The 26,349-nt window shown below is 37.0% G+C and overlaps 1 protein-coding gene across 1 annotated transcript in view; it reads left to right on the forward strand.

The window, feature by feature from the left end:
• Positions 1–26,349, forward strand: part of adgrb2 (adhesion G protein-coupled receptor B2) — a 298,540-nt gene that overhangs the window by 24,843 nt on the left and 247,348 nt on the right. The gene's annotated exons all lie outside the window — the stretch shown is intronic.

Genomic DNA, 26,349 nt, shown 5'->3' on the forward strand with positions numbered 1-26,349 from the left:
ATAGCACTGTATACTTAAGGCATGCACACAAAAACAGTCATGACTCTTTGGTTTGATGTCTGTCTTTCTTTCTTTCTTTCTTTCTTTCTTTCTTTCTTTCTTTCTTTCTTTCTTTCTTTCTTTCTTTCTTTTTCCTTCCTTCCTTCCTTCCTTCCTTCCTTCCTTCCTTCCTTCCTTCCTTCCTTCCTTCCTTCCTTCCTTCCTTCCTTCCTTCCTTCCTTCCTTAGGAGACACTTAAGACACACACAAAAACTAGTTTAGTTCAGTTTTGATGTCTCAACTTCCTTCCTTCCTTCCTTCCTTCCTTCCTTCCTTCCTTCCTTCCTTCCTTCCTTCCTTCCTTCCTTCCTTCCTTCCTTCCTTCCTTCCTTCCTTCCACAAATGTCTTCCTTTTACTTTTTCTTTGCTAACTTTTCTTGGCTCTTTGCCATTTTATCCTTTTGATTCTCTGCCAATTTCCAACCATTTTCTTTCATCCTTTCCTTGATCCCTTGTTTTTGCATTATACCTTTACATCTTAATTAAAAAAAATAATAATTTGGCATGTTCTGTGTTTTATTATGCAATGAGGTAAATAATTAAATCAATGAAAATATTAATTGGGCACATATATATTAGGGTGACCAAGACCAAGAGTCTCATGAGCAGCATTTTGTCTTTCATCACTGGTTTCTGTGTTTCTCTGGTGTGAGAAGTGGATGTCAGAAATCTTTTTTTTTATTAAATGAATGATAGTCAGACCAGATATTGTAATATTTTTATTTGTATTAGGTATTCTCCTGTGATTGTTCGGTGATTATCTCAAGGGCTGAATGATTCACATGCTAAGATTGATTCATTGTGCTACAATATTATTAAAAATCACCTGTCAGGACAGATGCCAATCAAAGCAGTCTCATTAATATTCATAAAAACAGCTGCATGTCATCCAAGTGAGACTCAAGTAAGAGACATTACTATAAGTTTCACCTCTCTGTTGATTGCTTTAAACAAAGTTAAAGCTCATGCTCTGCATTAAAGAGCACACTCTTATATCAAGATTAGGCAAATTATACAACATTGACAAATCTCTTCTCTTTGTAGTGGTGCTGCAGCCTTGCATTAATTTGGCCTCCCAGTGCGTGCTTGTACGGTAGGAATGCGAGGCCCACCCTCCAGTAGCACTTTCCTTTGCAGGGACAGTCACAGTTCAGTTTGATGTATCACCATGCCCTCTTCTTTCTGCACACTACATCCACATATGCATTTGGTTCTTTCTCTTTGGTTTCACAGCAATGATTAAAGTAGCAGTTGATTTGATTTTTATCTTAATTATTTATTATGATTAATGTGGTCATTTGATTTCAGTGTCAAAATCGTTTTTTTAAAGTCTACTCATAAAAATCTCTCCTCCATAGATGTGAAATAAGCTTATTATTATTATGTTGATACTAGTCAGCCATTAGTCCCCAAGTGTTTGGAAACTTTATATAAGTAAGATAGCAGAGAAATATGCATTTATGCCTCAAGATATTCCATCCTTTTCTGCATAGGGTATGACATTTTATCTTATTATACATATAAGTAGTATATAAGTGGTATGACTGCGCCCTTGTTGAGTGAAGCAGGTTGAAATGTAATGTTTGGAGGTGAGCAAAGACAATATTAAAGGGCTTTTTTTGGCACAAGGGCCGTCTTATTAAAAGTGAGGGATTTTGAAGGTGAAATGAAACTTCTGCTGTCATTCTGGGGAGAGCAGAGGAACAAGAGTGAGTTTGACAGCTGAAGCTCATGGCACTCTTCAGAGAGACTGGTTTTCCGTGGTGAGGTCAAAGCAGATGATTTCAGTATGCAGAGTAGCATCGGTGAGACCTCAGGATGTAGACACGGACAGGATAAACCCAATCATAGACCTTCATGATTGGATAATTCATTTATGATGAGCTTTTGGTGTACTTAAGCAGCATGGGTGAAGCATCTTAATTAGTATGAATCCATTCTGTTCCAACATCTTACATGCTTACTTAGAATGATAAAATGGATAGTTCAAGGCTTGAATTGTGTTTGATCAGTATATCAATCCAGTCTGCCTAAAATATACAATGTAGTAGGCTAATCACTAAGCTTCACTTCATTACCGTATATATCAATGTCCTGCACCGAAATTGTAACCTTTGTTTACATGTTAGGAACTGTATAGTTGTATTGTTCTAATACTCAATTGAAATTTGGTTTGATAGTACTTGTGTTATTTTCTCTTGTAAGCTCCTTTGGATAAAACATAAATAAATGGATTCTACTGCAATAAGAACATAATGAATTAATTCAATTAAGAATTAATTTGCTTTAAAGGAAAGTGTTGTTAATGTTTCTTATGCAAATTTGGTTGTTTTACCTTTTTCTTCCTCTGCATATATATATATATATATATATATATATATATATATATATATATATATATATGCAGAGGAAGAAAAATGAAGAGAAAAAAAAATTATACATCATATATGATCATATTTCGGGGAGTTTTGTGCAATTCACAATTTTTTTATCTTCCGGAAACTGAGCTCTCATGTCTCCATCTTGTTTATCATCTTTCACACTTTCATTCAATGTGCCACAGTTCATGAATACCACAGTGTTAAAAATCAAGTCTCGACAGCAAAGATGAAGATTGCATTAATGTCACCAAGACAACAGAGCAGAGAATGTCTTGATCTTCAAAAGAGAAAGACCATGACATATTTCCCTCCCCACACATGCATTAGTATGCTGGAGCTCATCTGTTAGCTATAGGCATAAGTATACTTTCTTTGAGATCTCTTAATTTCCATGTCTTTCTAATGTTTCTTCCCCCATAATTGGCAGTAACCTTAAAGGTGTCTTTTCAAGTCTCTGCTAATTATATCCTGTTCTTGTCCGAAGATGGGTATGATATATGTGTGTGCGCTGTGTGTTTCATTTTGCCTGGCAACTGGGGTAGGCTATGTGACTTCTTTTTTGTTGAGATATGCATGTTTAGCGAACATAAATCTGTTGGTCTTTGGGTGACTGAGGCTCCAGTAGCTCTGGAGGATGTGACTTTGCAGTGTGAATCACAGTGCGATGGGCGATGGTGTTTAAGGAAATGAGCGCTGAGTCCTCATAAATCAAACAGCGAGTGAATAATTGGGCTGTGGATTGAAACCTGAGTGGCCATCGCCACAGGTATGCTGCGACATTGGGCTGGCAACTACCATATATCACACACACAGAGAGAGAGAGAGAGAGAGAGAGAGAGAGAGAGAGAGAGAGAGAGAGAGAGAGAGAGAGAGAGAGAGAGAGAGAGAGAGAGAGAGAGAGAGAGAGAGAGAGAGAGAGAGAGAGAGAGAGAGAGAGAGAGAGAGAGAGAGGCATAGTGGTATAGATTGAAAAAATACAGTTGCATGTTTTTTTTTTGGTTTTGTTATTAAAGTCTTTAAAAATTGTCCTTTATTATCAGTTAGTGGAAACATGGTTATGCTGAATGTTATGTTATGTTAAAAATATTATTTCTATGTTTACACAAGTATATTATGTCCAGTGTTGGGGAAAGTTACTTTAAAAGCTAATGCATTATAATATTGTGTTACTGCCTAAAAAAGTAACTAATTGTGTTACTTGGTTACTTTATAGAAAGTAAAAAAAAAGTGATGAAGGTATGCTCAAGATTAAAATATAGAAGTGCGTACTGGCCCAATTCGAGCATTGGTTACCCCCGCACTGATTATGTCATCATGCCCAAAATTCATAATCAGCACGGCTCAAGTTCATTCAAATGAACTCATTTTGTCCAGTGAACTCTTTTGTCCAGTGTCTGCCAATTTTTTTGCGAACACTGCATATGGCCCCTGTGAATTAGAACACAGCTAAATAGAGCCTCAGTTCTTCTTAAAAGCATGCTGAGCAGAAGTGGGCGCGACCTTCTCTTCCTCATCTCTCTGTGGGCAGTTGCCAGGATAAGTGTTTTTGCTTGATGAGCCATTTAGAAAAAAGGGAGAGGGAAAAATGTGATAAGGCACTGATTTGGTTCTCTGCAATCTTCTGTCAGTGCTACCGCAGGGGGAGAAATGAGCAGAGGTCATTTCTTCTAATCTAATAAGATTCCTGACTGCTGTTTGAAAGCAAGGTGGGTTTGAGATGGCGCAGAATTGAGGGAGTTAGAAATTCCGATTAAACAACATTCCTTTAAACATTTTTTTTTTAATACTTCTTGCACTTTGTCTCTCTGACCTTCAGTGTTTTTATCTAGTTATTCTCTGTCACTTTGTGTTTTTTAAGTAGGACTTATTTCTTCTCCTCTACATGCTCTCATCTTATGGACCCTTTGAAGTCCTGTGGGAGAAGATTTGAGCACACCTGTCTCTCCTCTGTCCTTACCTTCTGAAATCTCCACATGAATAATAAATGCTGTATTTCGCACATTCTTGCCTGCTCAAGGGAACGCTTCTTTGTCATCCTCTGCCTTTTTTGTGGCCTCTGACTCTAGAAGATCTTGGGTTTCAGTCAGATTGGCTTCACCTTTGAGTTATTCATATACTATACATCGCAGGGGTTGATCCACATCGTATTTGCAATTTATGATTGTTCTTTGTTCTTGCTTTGCTCCTCTCTGCGGGTGCGGTGAAAAGTTTGGGCACAAAAGTTGAGGGCCCAACCTTTTTTTTCCTGAATTTTTATTCATTCAGCATCTTGATGCACACAGGAATATATACACACAGCTGGTGCTTGTGATTATAGCCTATGTCTCGTTACAATTGGACGCTGACTCACTGGTCTCAGGCCATTGCGTTGTCATTACATCTTTCATTGATCTTGTACTTCTGTTTTTACACCTTGCTTGGACATTTAAACATTTGGTTTTCTGTGTATTGAACTTTTTTTTAATGGGTAAATGTCTAGTTTGCAAACATAAATAAGACGCTGTTGAAATTGTGAGAATGATTTGTCTTGGAATGATGTCTTGGAAGCATCCGTTAAAATGAGTTATTATAAACTAATCAGTAAAACGGTACATAATAGTTACACTTTCTCTGTAGCTTTGGGTAAGTTTTCCTTATTCGCAGCTCCTATTTTTAGTGGAGTACCTCAGGGTTCCATACTGAGCCCTTTTCTTTTTAACTTATATATGCTTCCGCTTGGAAAAGGAAGCATTAGGAAGCATAATTTTTTTTCTTTTAATTTTTATGCTGATCATACCCAGATATATTTGCCATTCAAAGTGGACGATTCCATCCAGCCTTTAATGGACTGCCTTGAGAACATAAAACAAAGTTGTTGTCAAATATCTTTCTCCTAATTAATAAAGACATAACTGAAATAATTATATTTGGTCCCCCAAAATTGAAAGGTGGTCTTATAATTGAGCTTGGTAATAATTTCCCTTCAATTTTGTCTCGGGTAAGAAACCTTTGTGTCATTCTGAATCTGGACTCCGAATTTTGCTTAATCAAACTAATTAATTCTATTGTTAAGAAAGTTTTTTTTTAATTATTTTAATTTACTTTTTTTATCAATTACAAATTATTTCTAAACTTAAAATATTTGTCTTTTCGTTCTTCGGGGGAAGATTATTCATGCTTTTATTACTTTACGCCTGGACTATTCTGCCGTGCAAAGGCAAAAGACCGTAACTTCGTTTTTGGTCGAAAATGAGTTATTTATATTTTTGGCACATTCAAGACCTTCTTTTTCATGTGGATAAGTATCTTGAATCAATTCCGTTGTTTTTTCGAGAAAATAATGATTTGTCTTAACAGTAACTTCCAAAAGCCCATGAGAAACCAAGGCAGAACACCGTAACATCAGTTACCGCTCTTTGGCTTTGTTTTGGAACGCTCAAATTACGAGTTACGGTGCTCTGCCTTTGTTCAGCCGCGCGTCAATATGAAGTTACGGTGCCGGTGTTCAATCAAATAATGCTACCTACCAGATTGTACGGTTATCTGCCTTTGTTTTAATGTCCATTCAAATTAAAATTACGGTGTAGCCTGTGTACTTTGTACAGCTGCCATCAGTCCCTCTAACTTCTGATGTCCTCACAGCTTTGTCCTGCACAATTGCGGTCAGAACATTTAGTATGGTCTGAACCCGCTCCATCAACAAACGTGCGATATCGATCGTGAAGGATTATGCAGAGTTGACAGAAAAACGTTACACATTGCCTTATCAGATGAATACAACCAAGAATTAAAGCTTGGCAAACTAGCTGGCAGAGTGCCAAAACTTCGCCTTCAGCCCCGCCCTAAACGCGGTCGAGTCAACGCTAATATATCTATGGAGGTATTTTGTCATGTCAAATGTATTAATAATGCCATCAGAATGCAACCAAAGCACAGGATAGCAATAAGTAGATGGCTATAAATAATTGTAAATCATACAAAATAAATGCCATGATCACTAGATTTTATACAGGTGTTACTATAATGATTTTGTTAATGGTGATCAGCAACTAAATATTGATAATGTGGAAGTTACTGCCTTTTGCCTTGGCATGACTTCTCACTTTTTGCTGACAATACAAAGGCAGAGTACAGTAACTTTAAAATAGTGGTCAAAAGTCAAGTTTGAGCTCAAATTTTTTTTATGTATATAATTTCCATTACTTAAACATCTATTTGCCAGATTTCCAGTGTCCTACCTATAATTAATTTGGCGGGACAACTAAAAATCTTTAAAGTCATTTTTCTCAGTTCCACACTCTAGCGACTTAAGGTCTTTTGCCTTTGTAGGGCAGTATTGTAATAATTATTGTATGTGCCATAGAAGACAAATATACTTTAAAAACATTAAAACACATTTAAATTATTATTGTTATAGAAATTAATCCTTAGATTTATTCCCAAGATTTAAATAGCTGACAATAAAAAGGGAAGAAAACACAATCCTCCCTCTATATATTCTATAATATGCTAGATAAGCTCCAAAGTATTTTGCAACATCCAGGGACAACTGTTAAAATCCTGGATACTATAGGATTTTTAATGGACTAAAAGACCTTTCATAGACTGCATATCAGACATTCCCAATTATGTCTGGGTCTTATTTGCACCTTCAAAAATGGAGGGCATGGAGACCATGATTAGGTTCAATGGCTGAAGTAATCATATTCTAAATATAATGGAGATGAAGATGAATGTGCTCCTTGTTTTCATGAAGTTCATCACAGAGAAAGAGAGCAGGAAGTACAATGAAAAGGCTGAATGACATTTCAGCGTGTGAATGTCAAACTGGATGAAATGACTAGGGATGAGAATTATAAGGAGTAAAATAATTCTGATTCCAATTCCCCTGAACGATTCTCCCTGCTCCTTAATGGTTTCATTAATGACTATTTTAATACATTTGAGGCAAACACCCCATATAATGAATTGCAGGACTATTTTTAATTGTGATTTTGTATTTTTCCAGCTAATGCAGTGGCAAAAAACGTTTTATTTCAAGTGCTTGAAATTGACAGCAATTTATACAAAACTGAGGGGAGAATTGTGCTCCGTTTCTGCCACATGGTGGTGGAACTCCAGGAGAACACCAGATGACAGGAAGCATGTGTAATGAATGCAGTAGAGTAAACAACACCAACACAAACACACTGAAGAGCCTGAGGTGCCAGCATCAGCTGGAACCTGAACACATGCCACTTTACAGGCATGTTTAATCCGAGGGGACCAAAATGGTGTATCCATACTCTACTGGCTCTACCCAGTATTGTCTTTTTTTCTTCTTCTCAATGTGATAAATTTTATTTCACATAACACATCCCCTGTTTGTATCAATGCAACTTTTTGCGGAACAGCTTTTTCATTGGTTTTTCATCCATAAGGTGTCTGAAGAAGGTTTATTTTATTTTATGTTATTTTATCACAATTATTTCAAATCACACTCACATGAAATGCCTTTTACATATAAATTGTATAACTAATGCTAAATCCACTATATTATGAGCTAAAATTATATTTTTGATTCGATGTTTATGAAGAGATACCTAAGCTAGTTTTATTTGGTGTGGTGTTTGTGTGCAAGTTAAACAGTAAAAAAAATAGATTAAAGTGACCCTAATTATGCTTTCTTGGTTATTAACTTTCATGTAGTGTGTTACATAGCTGTATGTGAATGTAAAAGTTCAGGATAAATGGAGTTATTGTCTCCCAAAAGAGAGAACTGATTGGGAACGAGTCGTCATTACTTCCAGTCTTACTTCCTGCATGAACCTTCGTAGCTACAAATTAGCATATTTCCAGTCTACGGTCTTCATTGGCTGCCTGCAAACAGCGTCTATTTTGAACCACTTTGAAAGAGTTTCAGAACACGCAGTTTTCTGCACTGCAAGAGAAAATTCACTTTGCATGTACTTAAAAAGGATGAGGACTCGGGTTCAGAATGATACAGTAAAACCGTTTGTTACTGTTACGTTGTTACATTGTTACTGTTTGTATCACTGTGTACATAAGTGCTGAGAAAGCCTACGGAGCTGCAATGTATATTAAAGTCAAATTAAAGTGTTTTTGACCCTGTACGCATGTAAACCTATTGTAAGGAACTTCCTAAACAAAATTAGGAACCTTAAAGTAGAATAATAGGGACACTTTAATACTGTTCCAAGTATTAAACTGTTTGCCCACTGTCCTTAACCTGAGGTGAGACTTGTAACTCTTCAATTAGCAGGAAGCGTTCGGTGCCCGTCTTTCGGGAGGGCCTGCTCGTTTGAAGCCCTGCCATTTCAATCAACGGGCCTGTTGTTGTTTTTGTTCAGCAGACGGGACATATCTGTCCGTTTGGCACATGTGTTTCATCACGCTTCTAATTGGATCTGATTCTGTCTTCACCGGCTTCCCTGCAATTAATTCACGCAGCTCTCTCCAGGCCTTTTTCATAAAAGAGGAGAGAAAGGTGGGGATTAGAGAATGAGCGTGCATATTCATGAGGGCTCGCCCAAGATGTGTTGGATTGGATATGATATGAATATGAAGTAGGCTTCAACAGCTGAATGCTTCATAGACGATCACAGGAGGCTTTTATAGAGTTGTTTGGAGTTGTTTGCCTTATTTAAGTTCTATAATAATATTCAAGCACAATAAATTGAATATGTGTATATATATATGTATGGATGCATGTATACACACACACACACACACACACACACACACACACACACACACACACACACACACACACACACACACACACACACACACACACACACACACACACACACACACACACACACACACACACACACGTTTGTTTCAGTATAGTTGTTCCCACTATATTGTTTCACTAGTGAGAACGTAGCAAAGACTTCCATTGATTTTATAGAAGGTTAATGATATTTTTATATTTTCCTGACCCAACCCCTACCCCTACCCCTACCCCTAAACCTACCCATCAAAGAAACATGTACAAAACACTAGATTTAAAGGGGTGGTTGATTATGATTTAACTTTTTCAACTTTAGTTAGTGTGTAATATTGCTGTTTGAGCATAAACAACATCTGCAAAGTTCAAAGCAAAGGGAGATATTTTCTTTTACAGAAATCACTTTTTAAGGACTACAACAAATGGCTGGTAGGGACTACATGAGCTTCCTCTCGGGTTAGTGACATCACTAACCCTAAAATTTACATAGAAATAAATTCATCAACTAACTATTCAGAAATGTCCTGTTGCATTCTACATGTTGTCACTTCTTCTCGAGTCTCTCCATCTTTGTATGACTCGGTTTGAACATAAAAGGCTAAACGTTTTTTACATTTTCATTGTGTGTAATCAAGCTGCTAACACACAAGCTCTTAAAACTCCGCCCTCTTTGCCGGGAGCAGCAGCTCATTTGCATTTAAAGGGACATACACAAAAATGGCGCATTTTGCTCACCCTCAAAAAGTGACAATTTTAACATGCTATAAAAAATATATGTGGGATATTTTGAGCTAAAACTTCACATACACACTCGGGACATCAGAGACTTATTTTACATCTTGTGAAAAAGGGGATAATACCACCCCTTTAAATAAAAACTTGTTTTGGCCGATTTATAAGCATATTTAGTGAGGACCAGTCAAATGTTGTCATAATATTCAAGACCAGACTTACAATAAGACCAGGTATTTTTAATAAGAAAGTCAGCAGGCTTAATTTTGATCTAATGTTGTCTCATGTCTCATGCAGGATCTTACAAATTATTATAAAATCGGATAAAATTGTTTGCCCGTGTGTGTAATCTGATAGATTTAGCTTATGTTTGTGTTTATGTCTTTTGCCTATCAGTGCTGACAGTGGTACGTGTGTGTGTGTTTATGTGTCATGAAACCGTCAGTGGACTCTGCAGTTAAACACCCTGCTGCAGAGGCAGAGTGGAGAGGAGATGGACTAATGCAACGCTAGCGCCATCGATTATGACACGGAAGTGCTCTCTGGGGTAGCAATGGTCAGGCTATTTGTTTGACAGGAGAAGACTGCAGTGAAGTCAATTATAGCGAGTGTTTCGCCTGCCTAGAGAGTCCGGGCAGCTGCTGAAGCTGATCTGTGAGGGAACGAGGGAACGTCCACCTCTCTCTGACCTCTTGACCTCCCACGGGCCCAGCAGTGGGCCACTGACTGTCAGAGTCAGCAATTGGACGAGCTCCCTACATTCCAGGTCAAACCCCAGGTCAACATGAAGGCGGATCTGTCTTTTAAAGGGACCCGTGCCCTGACAGCTCATTGATGGAATGTATTTGTCATGATACCCAAAGTGTTTAATTGCATTTTCAGTGTGTTCCACTTTAAGATCTCTTGAGCTCACAAATGTAGCCTTGACTTTATTTCAGTTCGCTGCAGCCGAAAATCACTGCGGAGTCAAGTGCGCTTGGTGACTTGTGCTTTTAGAAAATAAATATCACCCCAAACCCTTAATGACATGTTTCTTGAGAGTATAATCTGTGATTTTTGCATAATCATTATAATTTTAGAAGTGGTTTGTTTAAAGGTTATTGAGAGAAAAATTATCCCTGAGATAACTTATCTAAGTGCAGAGAACAAAATAGGTCATTAGAGAGAACATTACCAGTTATTTTGTGGATTTTAAATGACACGTGTCTCTCAGTGATTGCCTAGTGTGTGTCCATACTGTATGCAGGTAAACTATTTTGAATGTAGTAAAAAAAAACAAGTGATCTTTTCAGGTAATTTCCACTATCAGTTGCTCTTGTTCATTCTGATCTGCTTTGTCTTAAAGTTGTTGTTTTTTACCCATTGCAACCAAGTAAAAATTGAGCTATTAAAGTGAGGCTGACATTTTAAAAATATTTTTTGCTCCCCACTTATCTGTTTTTTTCTTCCTTTGTATCTGTTTGTTTTATGCATTTATCTATCATCCCTGAAAGCAAGGAAGCATTAAAACAATGTTGTTTGTATCCGTGGTTCTTTCTGAGGCTGTATTTATTGGTTTTCTCGGGCTGCTGGTATAGCACCTCACATTGAGGGTATAGCTAAACAGAGAGTGTGGAAGCTGATCTCTTGTCAGCTGTTTGGCTTTGAATTAAAAGTATTTACTCTATGTGTGTCCAGTTTCCACAGCTTGCTCCTGTACTTTCCCTCTCCAGCTCTTAATCAATGGCTGTACTCTCAATGTGTGCTTGCTGTGCAGTTGGAGGTTTGACCCAGGCATGTATGAGCCTCCTTATGGTTTATCTTTATCGATTCACATTTTACTGGTATTTTTAGTGTTTAGGTCAAGCTTTTTGTCCAGTACATATGTGTCCTCTTGACTAGTAAACAAAACACTATTATAGTTTTTATTGACTCATTCCCTACAAGCATTTTTTTTTTTTTAAGTTGCCAACTAGTACCATCATTTTGATCATTTTCACAAAACTTTCATGGCTCCCGGAATATTTTGTTTTATGAATATCTGAACATATACCCCTACCGGATAACAGTGAAAACATGGATTGCCGGAAAATTCAGTCAATGCCTTTTAAAGCGTTGCGTCATAAATTAATAAATTCCATCAATGTCATGGAAAAAAAAAAAAAAAATTTATTTCAGTATTACTTTAAAGAATATTTATATATATATATATATATATATATATATATATATATATATATATATATATATATATATATATATATATATATATATATATATATATATATATACTGTATATATTAGATGCATTATTTAATTCTATAAATGACTTCCTGTGTAACAAAAAATATATATTTTAAAGAATGTTATAAGTGTTTTATACAGTGGAAGTAAAGGGGGACCAATACAACTTTGGACCCCATTGAGGAAAAAAAGAAAGACATTTTTCAAAATGCTGCATATTCTTTTCTGTTCCACAGAAGAAAGTCATACAGATTTGCAATGACATGAGGGTGAGTAAATGATGTCTACATTTTCATTTTTTAAATTTAAAATCCCTTTAAACCCAGCCACAAATGAAAACTTCTCGTGTTTTTAGACTTAAAGGGACTCTTTAAGTAGTTTTTTTTTTTTTTTTACAATTTAGCTGAATTCAGTCCCTAAGTATAGCACACACACGCATCGTCTAACATCTCCAGAGTGTGTAAGAAGAGCTACAAAGACATGAAAATGCACACACAGGACAAAATGAACCTATTACTATCGTATTTAAATTAATTGATTTAATCTCCACAAATGCGCATTAAGTTCTTAATGTCATTGCTAATTATCACACTGTTTATACGCCCAGGGGCTTCAGAGAGATGGAGAGAGCTGACACAGATCTTGCACAACTCCTTTTCAATTGTTTTTGTCACTTCTCAGGTGAGAATCTAGCATCTAGCGTTTTAACGATGGCCCGCAGACAAAGGCTCTATTATTGGAAAATAACCCAGGACCACCATATTAAATCCTAGCCTCTCCCTGTCACTCGTAGTACAAGGGTACACTATACACGCGCCTCCAGTAATATCCAATTTAAATGCTTGCAGGTGGCACGGCAAATGGGCACCCATTTCCATTCACTTATTTGTTGCCCAAAGAGGCCACTGTTTTCATAGCCCGAACATGTTCTGAGCGAAGGAGAGATATTGAGATTCTGGTTGTCCAATGTCGCTTTTGTCATAACAGACTTGTGAAATGCGTGGCAGACATAATTATCAGCGCTCGCTGGATTAACCGGCCACCTGTGAAGGGGTTCGGACCTCAATGGTGAGCATTATGTCTGAAGAGCTCTTTGTATGTGTGAATGAGTCAGGGACAGGGCCGCATCAATACGATCCTTGCAAAATGGTGGGACGCCACCCCTCAAAGGCTCCCCCTGCTTTATCTTCTGTCTAGATCGGTGCACACTTATGGATTGAAGTACTGCTATAAATTCAACCAGAGGTCACTTGCGTGCCTTTCGTCTTTGTATCCATCTTTCGCTCGTTCTTTTTCTTTCAATCTCTCCAAGTTGATGGATCACCCTTGTTGTTGGCTCTCAAGCAACTTTGAACATATAAGCTGTTTTGTTTCAATATAAGATGACTTTTCTTCACTGTTGGGAATTGAAAATGAGGGAACAAAGATTTTTTTCTTTTTTTTCATGTTCACACGCACTACTTCTGCATCAACCTTTACCCAAAGTGCCATTGTTTCCCACTGTTCTTAATGGACTTTAATGCAGTACTTTTCTGAGGTATAATTTGATAATGCAGATTGTGCTTGACCATTTCTATGTATTCAAATTTGGATTGGCAATCTTAAAAGATTCTTCTGTATTCAATGCATGTTAAGATTAATTGACAGCATTTGTGGCATAATGTTACAACAATATTTTCTGGTGGGTTTAATTTTTTTGTTCACTCTTATACTGTCCATGTCTCCAAATTGTACTGAGGCGCTATGTTTTATCTTTGTTTCTGGGAACCGCTTCATGGTTGGCAAAGTTTTTGAAGAAACTGAAAAATACTGAATAAAGCATGTTTTTTTAAAAAAAAATGTTTTATTCTTTTATGTGAATGTTCAAGTGCATTACATCTTAAACTTCAGCTAAAGTGTCTTTGTTTCCTATAGAGGTGCAGGGACTTTTTTTCAGTATTTTTCTGGGGTATAATTTGATAAACCAATTGAAAATTGGCTTAATTTGATTCAAGTCCTCATGACTTTTTATGTCTCAACTCAGCAAGTACCGTATCTTTGTCAAAGAGATCTAATTAAGCCTGGAGTGCCGGCTTTGGTGGATGTGCTGCTCAGGTTATTCAACCTCGTGGTGACACCTCGAGAAGAGCTATGAATGTCACACACACACAAGAAGCCTATGAAAGATGAGCATGTTCTCCAGTCAGACCCTGCTGTTTTGGCTTGCTGTGAACAGCCGGAGCTGCCGTAACCTCCTGAGCTGGAAGTCAGCCAATCAGGAGTGATGAACTGTGTGAATGTCAAGGAAAGCTTTTTGATAATAGAGAGTTCACAAAGACGCCTCAGTGTGGGTCTGAGCTGAGTCTGTGTTTTCATTCGCAACTCTTTAGTTTCATGAGTCTCTTTCCTAGCGAGTTGCTTCTTCAACCCTTTGCTGTTCTTAATAACTGATGAAGGGTCAAGAATGAATCAAGAATTAACATTTCGTTTTTCTGCCTCTATATCCATGAGCCTGGATTGGGTGTTCTGGAGTCTCTTTACGGAGTGCTAGGCTAGAAGAGTTGTTGTGCAAGTGAGTCAGAAGGGCTGCTTTGTTGTGGTTGAGCTATTCCAGATTGCGTTGTATACCAGATTGGGTTATATACCTCTGTTTAATCTTTATGAATTAACAAGGGACCTTTTTTTTCTTTCTTTCTCAAAGCTCAGGAATGCATGCATCCAAGCACTTGCATGCATTGGGATTTTCAGCCACTCTTTTTCTGCCAGTCTGTGTTAGCAAACATCTGTCAGTCCACAACAGCATGCAAAGTTTGAAGAACAAAGAAAATATTAGCATCAAAAGCCCATGGTGTCCAGACCTACGAGCGACAGCAGAAGGATTATAAGGCTGTCAGAATAAGATGGAAGACTCTTGACAGGCTTTTCTTTGCTTTTAACACATTCAGGAAACATCTGAGACTGAGAAAGAGACATTGGAGTGAAGAAAAGATCTCAATGTGATTTTAATTTTATTTATATATTATATATTAGATTAGATTTATACAGTATATATATATATATATATATATAGATTTTATATATATATATATATATATATATATATATATTTTTTTTTTTTTTTTTTTTTTTTGGGGTAACTGTATCCATTTGCTAACTGTAGAAAGACGACAGGAAATTATGGGAAACTCCAGAAGTAGTGGTTTTGTCACAATATTAGTCCAATATTGACCAATGTTACTCTGGTAAGTTCCAGATCAATACAGGTCTGCAACATATGCCAAAGATCCTGAATGAACGACAAACTAACCTTGTATTTGGATAAAAGGATCTGCTAAATTAATAAATGTAATGGAATTAATTTGACTCAAAATTGCCATTATAAAATTGGAATGGAATCCTTGTAAAAGTATGAAATGGGAGGAAAAATTGTCAACTTTACATTCGCAGACAATATGTGGAGGAACTCAAAATATTCGCGAGAACGCGCAAACGCATTGACCTATATTTTTTTTTCTCCCATCTCATTAATTTTTCCATCCCCATCTCCCTATAGAGGCTGCGTACATTTCAGACTTAAAACATAGAGTATTAATTGTGAGTATATTATTATGCAGCTTCAGTGTGATTAGTCACATGACATTTACAGCTCAGGGGATTGGCTCAAAAAGTGAGTAAATACGGCAATTTTGAAATCTTTTATCTTAAATCTTTTTGTCGTGCACTATTTGAGCAACTATAGTAAATCCAATGCATAGCTTTATCCAAGTACAAGGTAACTGTTAGGGCACGGCTATAGCATGGTATGAACATTGCAAAATAGTACACAATCTTTTCGGCTGTGTTTAATGCTGTGTTTACTCTGATACTGTTCATATCTCTAGATGATCCTGAGGCGTGATGCATCATATTTGTTCATGGTAACTGTCTCATGGTCGATGAAGTTTGAGAGCACTCACTTGATGTCTCTTGTTATGATTTATGGGTGAGAGTTTCATGATACGTTTTCAGTGGTTGCTTTTGGAAAGACTCTGAGTGATCTGACATCAATTATTCTGCTCTGAGGTCAGCCTCTCAAGCACTGCGCATGTTTTTGATGTGGAGCTTGAACTGTGACAAGTCTTGCATATCTCCTCGACCATGACAACTTATGATGACCCGTGGCCCTGGTGAGGTGACCCGTGGAGTGATGAGAGGGGAGGGGAACATCTTTCTGCAGGATTTCAGTGTAGGAGAGATGGAAAGGGCAGAGGGCATAGCATCTGCTCTCACTACATTCATGTAGGTCCATCAAGGTGGCCAGAGATGCACAAGCCCTTGACAGTAGTAAGCAATGTGTGGTTTCACCATGCATACACATACATTTTGGCTTTCGGATACTTCACTTCACTGTACTTCACTGTTCTTTTGAACGCTGCTGTTTCCACCAGGCTTCCTAACTATCTCAAACAGAAAGACTACTTTGGTCAACTCACCAGAAAGGTAAAGCAGTATGTTGTTTTCTAATATACCCAGTTTGGCCAAACTTTAAGCCAGAATTGCATGTACAGTATACTTCAACAGACTAGTCAATGCCATAATGCATCAACCTCAATTGAATAACATACTTATTCAGTATTGAAAAGAAACAAAACAATGATAGTTCAGTTAAATGTAAACGACTTTTTAAATTGCATTGAAAATAATCTGCAAATTAAAAAAAGCCTCTTAATTGTATCTCTTGACCATAGATTGCTCACAATTTCATTGCAACACAGTTGATCAATGGCTATGCTCTTCATTGCCTCTGAATATTAACATTCTGAACATTTGTATGATTAGATTAAATATTGTTTTTATTCAATATATATTTATCCTTGAATGAATGAGGTTATTATTCAGTAATTCTATTAGTGGATGTATTCAGACATATGCTATTTGAGTGAATTCATAGTATACTATTCATAGTCACTAATATGACACATCTTTAATTAAAAATATGGGCAACTAGATATATGTATATATTCATAGGCCTAAATATAAGTCATATAATATATTTAGCTTAAATGTACTAGATTGATCTCTTTTACAGGCATTCTGCTTCTTTTGTGATTCAATTATTCCACTAAATTGTCAGTTTGGATTAGTATTTTGCATTAATGACACTTTAATAAATACACAAGTTCGATGTTAGGAGGCTCATTGTATTGCATTAGTAAATGTTTTTAATTCCCTTGGTGAATGCTAGCTAAACCTATAACTAAATGTTACAATTGAAAACTAAATTCACATTGTTCCTTGCATCGTCCCCTACACTCCACAGAATGATTTTTCAAAGTTATAAATAAAACAAAAATGACTGTAATAGGTTTTTGCAAGAGAATACCATTTCAGTTTTTCTACTTCAAAATGTCATGTTTAATTCAAAGTTACTTGCAGTTTCTTTGTAATTCATAGTGAAAATGTTTCAAATTAAATCCTGCAACATTTTCTTTTTTTTTCAGTGTGTAGAAATGAACTGTTTCCTGTGCAATTCAAATGAAGAATACTATATTGCTAAAGAAAAATTGCAAACTTTCAACATCAAACTTTTTGGAACAAATACAGAAAGTTTGCAAACTTTTAGGAGAATCTGTACACATTGTGTGCTTTCTCCCATTTTCTTCTCGAGTCTATCCCAGTTTTTTCCCTCCCTCACCATGTCTGTGGGTCTTCTCATTTGAATGCTGCTGAGCTGTTGTCTGGATGATGCTGCAGCCATTGATCTGATCTCCTCGTCTCCTACAGCAGATCAAATATACAACACATACTGTACCTGCAGCGTCAGCTGCACCCAGAACCACAGCACACTGTCAGACAAAGAGAGAGAGAGAGGAAGGTGCCAGGCTGTTTGGAGAAGAAATGAATGAACCAACAAAGCAATATAAATAATTACTTCTACAACAGATCAAATGCGCATGGCAGAAAGGTGGACCACTGGATATAGTGCATTCTGAGATGGGAAATTTCATTCTGACTCATACTTTCGCAGTGTCCTAAACTAAAGGAAGCTGCTTTGCTGCCTCACTGCCCAGTCAGTAAATGACTAAATAGGCAGTGTTTTGTGTATGAAGGCACTTCCTAGGGTTTCAAACAGACTTCAAAGGCACCATAATGTCACATCTAATGATCTAAAACAAATTCCAAGAGAGATTTAGAGAAAAGCAAGCAAATGTTTAATGAGTGCAATGATTACTACTCTGTAGAAATGACTCATAAGCTGAAAAAAATGAACCATATGCACATTATAGCGAGATATCAGCTACCAAGGACACTTTATGCTGCATAGTGACGTTATTAAAGTTTTTTGTTTATAAAGTTTTCCCTTTGGTCTTTTCATGTTCGCCGCAGAGCCCGGTGTGTTCGCACCAGTTGCACCGCCTTAAGGACTGCCCTGCCCATGAGGAAAACACCTTATAATTCTTCCCGAATAATGTTTTTTGAAAATGTAAAAATGCAGATTGTCCAAATATGCTTAGCGCTTAACCCAGGGTTATCGTCGTTCTAAACAGCACTTTTTACCCCTGGTAAAGGAACGATCCACACGTTTGGGAACCTCTGGAGCAGGGTTAGCACTGTTTTTGTTAACCCCGCATGTCCAGTTGCCCCGAGTGAATGTTACAGCTAGGCGCTTATATAAATTCAGCGTTTGAGAGCAAAAATGTGAAATGCTGACAATTTGAGTAAAGAAGAGACCGTTTCATTTTTACCTTTTATAGTCCAAGTGTCCATTCAGTTTAAACTCAATGGTACAGTCGGCAATACGAAGATGCGCAATGCTAGAACTTATATGTAAACCAGTTTCGTGCTTCGTTCAATGACACTGTCACTGCAAATTTGCAAATAAGAACGTTAACCCAGGGTTTAGGAATGTACAGTTTGAAACGTTGCTCATGAATACCCAGGATTAATTGTTAACCTTGGATAAATTATGAGCAGTGTGAAATGTTAACTTATGAATACCCAGGATTAATTGTTATCCCCGGGTAAATTGTGAGCAGTGTGAAACGTTAGTTTATGAATACCCAGGATTAATTGTGTGAGTTGTGTGAAACGTGAATCAAGATAACACAGGATTCTGTTTATCCGGGGTTTCGAATGACCCGGCGTTAAAAACCCCAGTATGTGAAACAAGTAGTATGTCCGAATTCATAGTATTCATAAAACAGTAGGTGAAAAGTATAGACCTACTGTACTACTTCCAGCGTGATCCTGAAGTGTGAATTCGATGAATGCGGGAGTGGATTTGTGAATGGAGGTGATGCGACACAACCGACACCGTAGGGTCAAGTGGCAATGTAGTACATCCGGATTACACATACTATATAGAACATACTGTTTTTAGCAGTCGTGAAAAAAAATTCAAACCAAATGTAGTACCTTCAGTATGCGATTTCAGACGCTGCAAATGTCTATGGAAAGTCCCCATAAAACATGGAAACCCAACATGTGTGTGTTTTAAAATTTTGGGTCAGGTAGAGCATAAAGTATCTGTATGAGAGATCTGAAGGTTGTTACTGCAGTTTCTCTGTCATATAATTGCATGCGAGGTGGGCTGAGTGGACTAAGGGTAATAGTCTGTGTCATTAGCTTTCTCTTTTGTCCAGTTACAATAGAAAAAGCAGCAGAAAAACCAATAACATTGCAGCGAAGTCCCCTCTAAGGGGTTTTATTTAATTTCTTCTACTCCTCCTCGACCCCTTTAATCTTTTTCTCCTCTCTTCCTCTCTCTCTTGCATACACTTTATTCCATCTTGCCAAATGAAGCACTTTCTCCACTTGCTACTCTAATTTGGAGTTTTAATTTAGTCCTAATGTAAGCAACCTCTCTCTGTTTTGTGCATGGACTTTTTTTTGTTTCTCTCTCATTGACTGAGAGTGCTATTTGGAGGGAGGTTTTGATGATTGAGTGTTGAGGAAAGAATCTCTCCCCTCTCTCCCCCCCCCCTCTCCCCTCTCCCCTCTCCCCTCTCCCCTCTCCCCTCTCCCCCCCCTCTCTCTCTCTCTCTCTCTCTCTCTCTCTCGACTCTTACTGGAATGCATCCATTTGTGTGGTCATGCTAATCACAACGTAATGACATTAGTGAGACCACACACACATCCCCATGTAGAATTGGTGATTCTTAACTCCATCTGCAATGTTTTGCACATCTGACAGACCTTAAAAGCACCAGTACTTGTGTTTTAAAATATGCTTCCAGTCATAATCATACTGCAGGATACACCTAACTGATCCTCTATATATACACATGTATATACAGTAATGTGTTTAGTGTATACAGGATCCGATAGTTTGGGGTCTGTGATAATGTTTTAATGTTTTTGAAAAAAGTCTCTTATTCTCACAAAGGTATCAAACATACTGTAAATCAGTTGTATTGTGAAATAATAATAAAGTTTTTCTATTTTAATATTTAATTTACCCCTGTGATGTCAAAGCAGAATTTTCAGCATCATTGTTCATTTTCAGGGTCACATGATCCTTCAGATATTCTAATATAGTGATTTGCTGCTCAAGAAACATTTTTGGTATTATGAATGTTGAAAACAATTGTGCTGCTTAATATTTTGTAATATATATATATATATATATATATATATATATATTTTTTTTTTTTTTTTTTTATTAAAAAATAATGAATGGATTTAATGATTTTTGTTTTCATTAAATAATCCTGAAAATTATGGAAGTTCAGAAGAACAGCGTTTATTTGAAATATAAATATTATGTAATATCTTTTTTTTTTTTGGATCAATTTAATGCATCCTTACCTTACCTGAAAAAATAAATACAAATACTGACCCTAATTTGTAGTGTTTTTTTTTTTTTTCTAGTAGGTTTTTATCAATATTAATTTACATATCAGCCCCCACAGAAAAATCCCCCATGGACCTCCATTCTTTACATCTCATTATTTTCTTGCATTCCTCATAAATGTCCTGCATGAAAGATATGCGGATGTTTAATCCTGCTCCAAAACTTGGACTTGCAAAACTATTCTGACTTACCCTGGCCTGCCCTTTTTCTAATTGCGTTTTTAGACCCTGTTCTTAAAGATTACATCCCTTGTGACATCTCTTCATGCACACTCATTTGATCAGTGTCCTGTTATGCGCTCTTGCCCATGAAAGGATTGACGCAGTCTCTGCTTCGGCTTGCAAATGAGATTGCAGCATTTAGAGAGCCTAAATTCTCAGGCTGGCCGTGTGGCGGGATATATTCATGGCACTCCCTCGTCAGAATAGATTTTGCTTTAATCTAAAGCTGTCGACACGCTGCACACTGTTCCGTGTGATTGCAGAGCCTCTTTTTGTTTCTCTCCTATGGCCCGAGATGGAGATGGGGTCTCAAATGAAGATCTTTTCACCCAGCCTGTCACGATGAGTAGTTGTAGACTCATTACAAATTGTCAGAGCTGTACTGTAAGGGTGCTTCATCTTGATAGTGTTTGACTACCCTGATAATCGGAATCGGCACAATTTGATGCTAAAGAACCATTTTGGAATACACACTCACCAGCCACTCTATTAGGTACACCTTGTTCATACTGGGTTGGACCGCCTTTTGTCTTCAGAACTCCCTTAATTCGTCATGTCATTGATTAAACAAGGTGCTGGAAACATTCCTCAGATATTTTGGTCCATGTTGACATGATAGCATCACACAGTTGCTGCAGATTTGTCGGCTGCACATCCATGATGCAAATCTCCCGTTCCACCACATCCCAATGGTGCTCTTTTGGATTGATATCTGGTGACTGTGGGGGCCATTTGAGTATAATGAACTGTCATGTTCAAGAAACCCTAGTTTGAGATGATTTGATCTGTGTGACATGCTGCATTTTCCTGCTGGAAGTAGGAACCATGCCAAGCCAATTAAATCACCTTTCTTCCCCATTCTGGCGCTCAGTTTGAACTTCAGCAGCCTACAATTCCCACTTCCATACTATATAGTAGACAGAAAACAGTATGTGTGTAAAATAGTATGTCCAAATTCATAGAGAATTTATAAAACAGTAGGCGCAAAGTAACCGGATGATCAACTACTTTCGGCGAGATTCTGAATTGCGCATTCGATGGACACTTACCCATGATGCATAGGCTCCAGCACCCACGGAAAAATACGAGATATTCTCCATTTGCTTTAACCAATAAAAAATCTATTGAGATTCCGGAACCTCTCTGATTGGTGAATCTGGCATGTTGTCCATGCAGGTCATAATACACACAAATACCTTGATTTTTAGAGTGGCTATTGGAGTTTCGTTCATTCCGCTCCTAAAATCAGCCAGAAAAATCAAAGCGTCTAATCAGACTTGTTGTTATTTATGATACTGACCTTTGTTCATTTCATACTTCTATGATTCTGTGATGTTTTTATCATGAAATACGTATGTACGGATATGTACGGATGTCTGGGCAGTTTTCATAATAAGTAACTTTTTTCAAAGTCGGAAAAAAATGAGCAGCATATTTTTTTATTTTCTCCGTGAAAATCTTTATGTACAGTTAGAATAAACATCTATAGCCTACGTAATGTTCAAGGGATTCATCAAATATACTTGTGCATCTGTTGATTTCATCTTATGTGTGGATTATTTGGATTTATTTGAAAAACAGAAGCATGCTGAATGGACTCTCCATTCTCCGTGAATCTCCGTTTTCAACGGCTCTGATATGTAGCCTAATAAATAAACAATATGATATGCGTGATATGTGGCCGGCCAATGATAACTCTATTATAAGACAAAAAAACAGACAAAAAAACACTCAATTATTTACCCAACTTACATCTGCAAGGCGTACTTTACTTATTTTTTCTGTGTGTTGACGTCAATCTTTATGAATGTTGGATGACTTGAGACTTGGTAAAGTATTTGCAGTAGGGATGCACGATATACCGGCCACTATATCGGCATCGGCCGTTATGTCAATGTTTTAAGTTATTGTTATCGGCCCGATAAGAACATTTGGCTGATATGTTAAAGCCGATAAATAATGGATTATTTCCTTTAGCCGATGTTGCCATGTAGTTTTGAATTGCTTGAAATATGATTGGAATCACTTCAAAAAGGGAATCACTTGAAAAAAACATGTGCAGCTTAAGTCTGTCATATAGGCTACATAAAATTATAATGAGAACATTATAATTGTGTTCTTGAGACATGGCTTTTAATGGTAAGACTTTTGTGTTTGTAATCAGGCTCTCTCTCTCAAAAAAAAATTGGATTTAGATTTATTGGCCAATATATAGGTTATCAGTTTTCAAATATAAAGAATTATTGGTTATTCTATCGGCCACATTTTTCATATCTGTGCATCCTTAATTTGCAGTCCGTGTTTCTCTTTGCGAGACATGAAAAACCTCTCTGTTATTGATGTAACCCTCATTCCCTGAAACAGGGAACAGACTTTACTTTGATTACTGAGGTATTGGGGTCTCACTTGGGAACCCAATACGTCAGTATAGACGTAACGTCAGACATGACTGACTAAATGGGAATGTCTCGGTTACTGATGTAACCCTCGTACCCAAAGGAGGGAACGGACACGTTACGTCTATACTGATGTATTGGGCTCCAAATTGAGTCCCCAACATGTCAGTATCGACATAACTTGACTGAACATGACTAACTGAATGGGAACTTGAATTCTTGAATGGAGGTGAAGCAACGCAACTGACGTCAATTGCCTACAACCGAATTTTTTTGCGCAAAGTACGTTTCAAACCAAATGTAATACCTTACTTACTATACTGTATGCTATTTCTAAATGTCTAAATGCTTGGAGTTGCTTGCTGCCAAGTGATTGGCTGATTAGATATTTGCGTTAACGAGCAGTTTAACAGGTTTACCTAAAAAAGTGGCATGCGACTGAAATGCAATAATATTCTAAACATCAGTTCTTAGTGTCATGAAATTAAATTCCAATTATGCAGGAAATGCTCGATTGATGTTCTATGCTTGCCATAAATGTGCAGCAGGAATGTGTTGCTGGCCCTGGAAAAAAGCATCTGATGAGTCCTGGTGTGTAGCTGAGATTAATTGGGTCATTGGAGAGATTGTGTTGGAGCTGAAGTTAGGGCCACCTCCGAGCGTTTAAAGAGAAGCCCATCGTTTCAGAGTCGAGCAGAGGGGATGTATTACAGGGCTGCTAACAAACGCAGCGAGCGAAAATGGGTGCGGACGAGAGACTCCTACTAATAAATATTCACACTTTTGCTGAGGGGAGATGGAGACCTCTTTTTTTCCTGCTCTCCAGCTGCTCTATTAGGCCTCTGCTAAGAGGGAACTTTGTCTCAGTGCACGTTTGGAGTTAACAGATGGTGACATTTCAGCCCTCGCCCAGTGTGAAAAAAGGTTCGAGGGCATGGGGTTGGCACACGGATACTGACACAAGGTTCATGTGGGGTCAGACACGCAGGTATGACCTACCGCAGATGGAGACAGATGGATGAAGAGCCTCACAAATGGTTTCCATCACATTTGTTGAAATATTTTTTTAATGATCCATGGAATTTAAAGGATATGGTAAGGATATACTAACCTATACCAAAGTGATGGTTTTTACTAAAGATAACTATATTAGCGTCCACACCAGCGGACGATACCATTCTGTTTATTATAAGCGCGCGCTTGTCTGCCGCTTTAAATGCTCAAGCTTGTTACAGCAGGATGGATTCTGATTGGCTGTCAATGTTTTTATCGTTCATCAGCTGGATAAAATCGCTCTGAAATTGATTCCACCTATATCGTTTCTCTGTGCCGTTAGCATTATAGCTGTGTTGTGAACTCTGCTGTTCTTTAATATTGAGAAAGATTTTTAGAATATTTATCGTTAACTTCATAGTTATCGTCCATGGTGTGTACGGGCCTTTAGCCTCTTATCTGGAGAGAACTACAGGAATAGGATAAATTGGAATTGCTTTTATGCTTATTTTTTTAACTTTTTCTACTTTTCATTTGTTATGTTATAAATATATATATATATATATTATATGTATTGTTATTCATATATACTGTATATATATATATATATATATATATATATATATATATATATATATATATATATATATATATATATATATATATATATATATATATATATATATATATGTATATATATATATATAGTTTTATTTGTATTGTTTTGTTTTTAATAAAAAAAGTTTGATTTTATTTTTATCTAATCTAGTTTTTATTTTTGTATTTCATTTTTTGTTTAATTATTATTATTTTTTTTTTTCAGAATTACACTTGTCTGCGTTTATCCCACACAACCTGCATACAATTAATTACCTTTTTTTATGTAAAACAAATCTTTAAAGTCTGATCACAGAAAATGCTCAAATGGCTGTGTAGTTGGAGAGTCGGTTATAATCCTCACTTTAAGTTTTAATTCAATGGGTTTCATCATGTACGCAACATGTACGGCCATTATAATAATAACTACTTAGATCCCAGTCCTGTTTGAATGAGTACATGAAACGTCCCGTGTTAAAAAATTTGACTCCGTCGTGATTTGGAGAAGTAATCCTGTCTGAATAGTGCTTTTGATATAAGTCTCAGACTTTGCAGGTGTCACTTGGTTAATGGCAGCGTTATGGCAGAGTCTGGCTGATGAGAGCGGAGCCGACAAGAGAGAACAGCCTCACAGTCGACAGATTAGAGGAGCTCTAACGGCCTGTTTCAGGATCCATTTGAATTATTGATGTGCCAAATCCTTTCTGCATGTGCTTCAAATGTAGGCTTTTGTGTGTGCCAGTGTGTTTCTACCCAGATAATGGTATGTTGTACTCTATGCATTAAGGCTTGTTGGTTTGATGGTATATACCACGTGACATTAGAAATGCATGAATCTGTTTTACTATGTTCTAGATATTTTTGTGAAGCTGCCACTAGGCAGGACTGCCTTACATTATTCACATAGGAGAGCGATGAAGAAAATGATGCAACAATACAGAGTGGGGCATGTCGAGGGAGATGAGGAAAGAGAAGAGAAGAGCTGTTTATTATTATTGTTATTAAAGTTATACGTTTTGATTTTTGGTGTTTACAGTTGCCAAGCAACAACTTACTGCATTAATATGGGAAAAAGTAGGAACTATCCATTTTATAACAGTATTTGCTTCCTCCTTTATTAAATATGTTATAGTGTTACATAATGTGAAGCTGTTTTGCACTTATGCAGTATTTATTTGTGAATAACTTTATCTTTTGGTTTGCATCCATCAAGCAGTGTCGCTAAGTAAAACTAAAACTGAAA

The sequence above is a fragment of the Squalius cephalus genome (genome assembly GCF_949319135.1).
Source record: "Squalius cephalus genome assembly, chromosome: 8".
NCBI lineage: Eukaryota > Metazoa > Chordata > Actinopteri > Cypriniformes > Leuciscidae > Squalius > Squalius cephalus.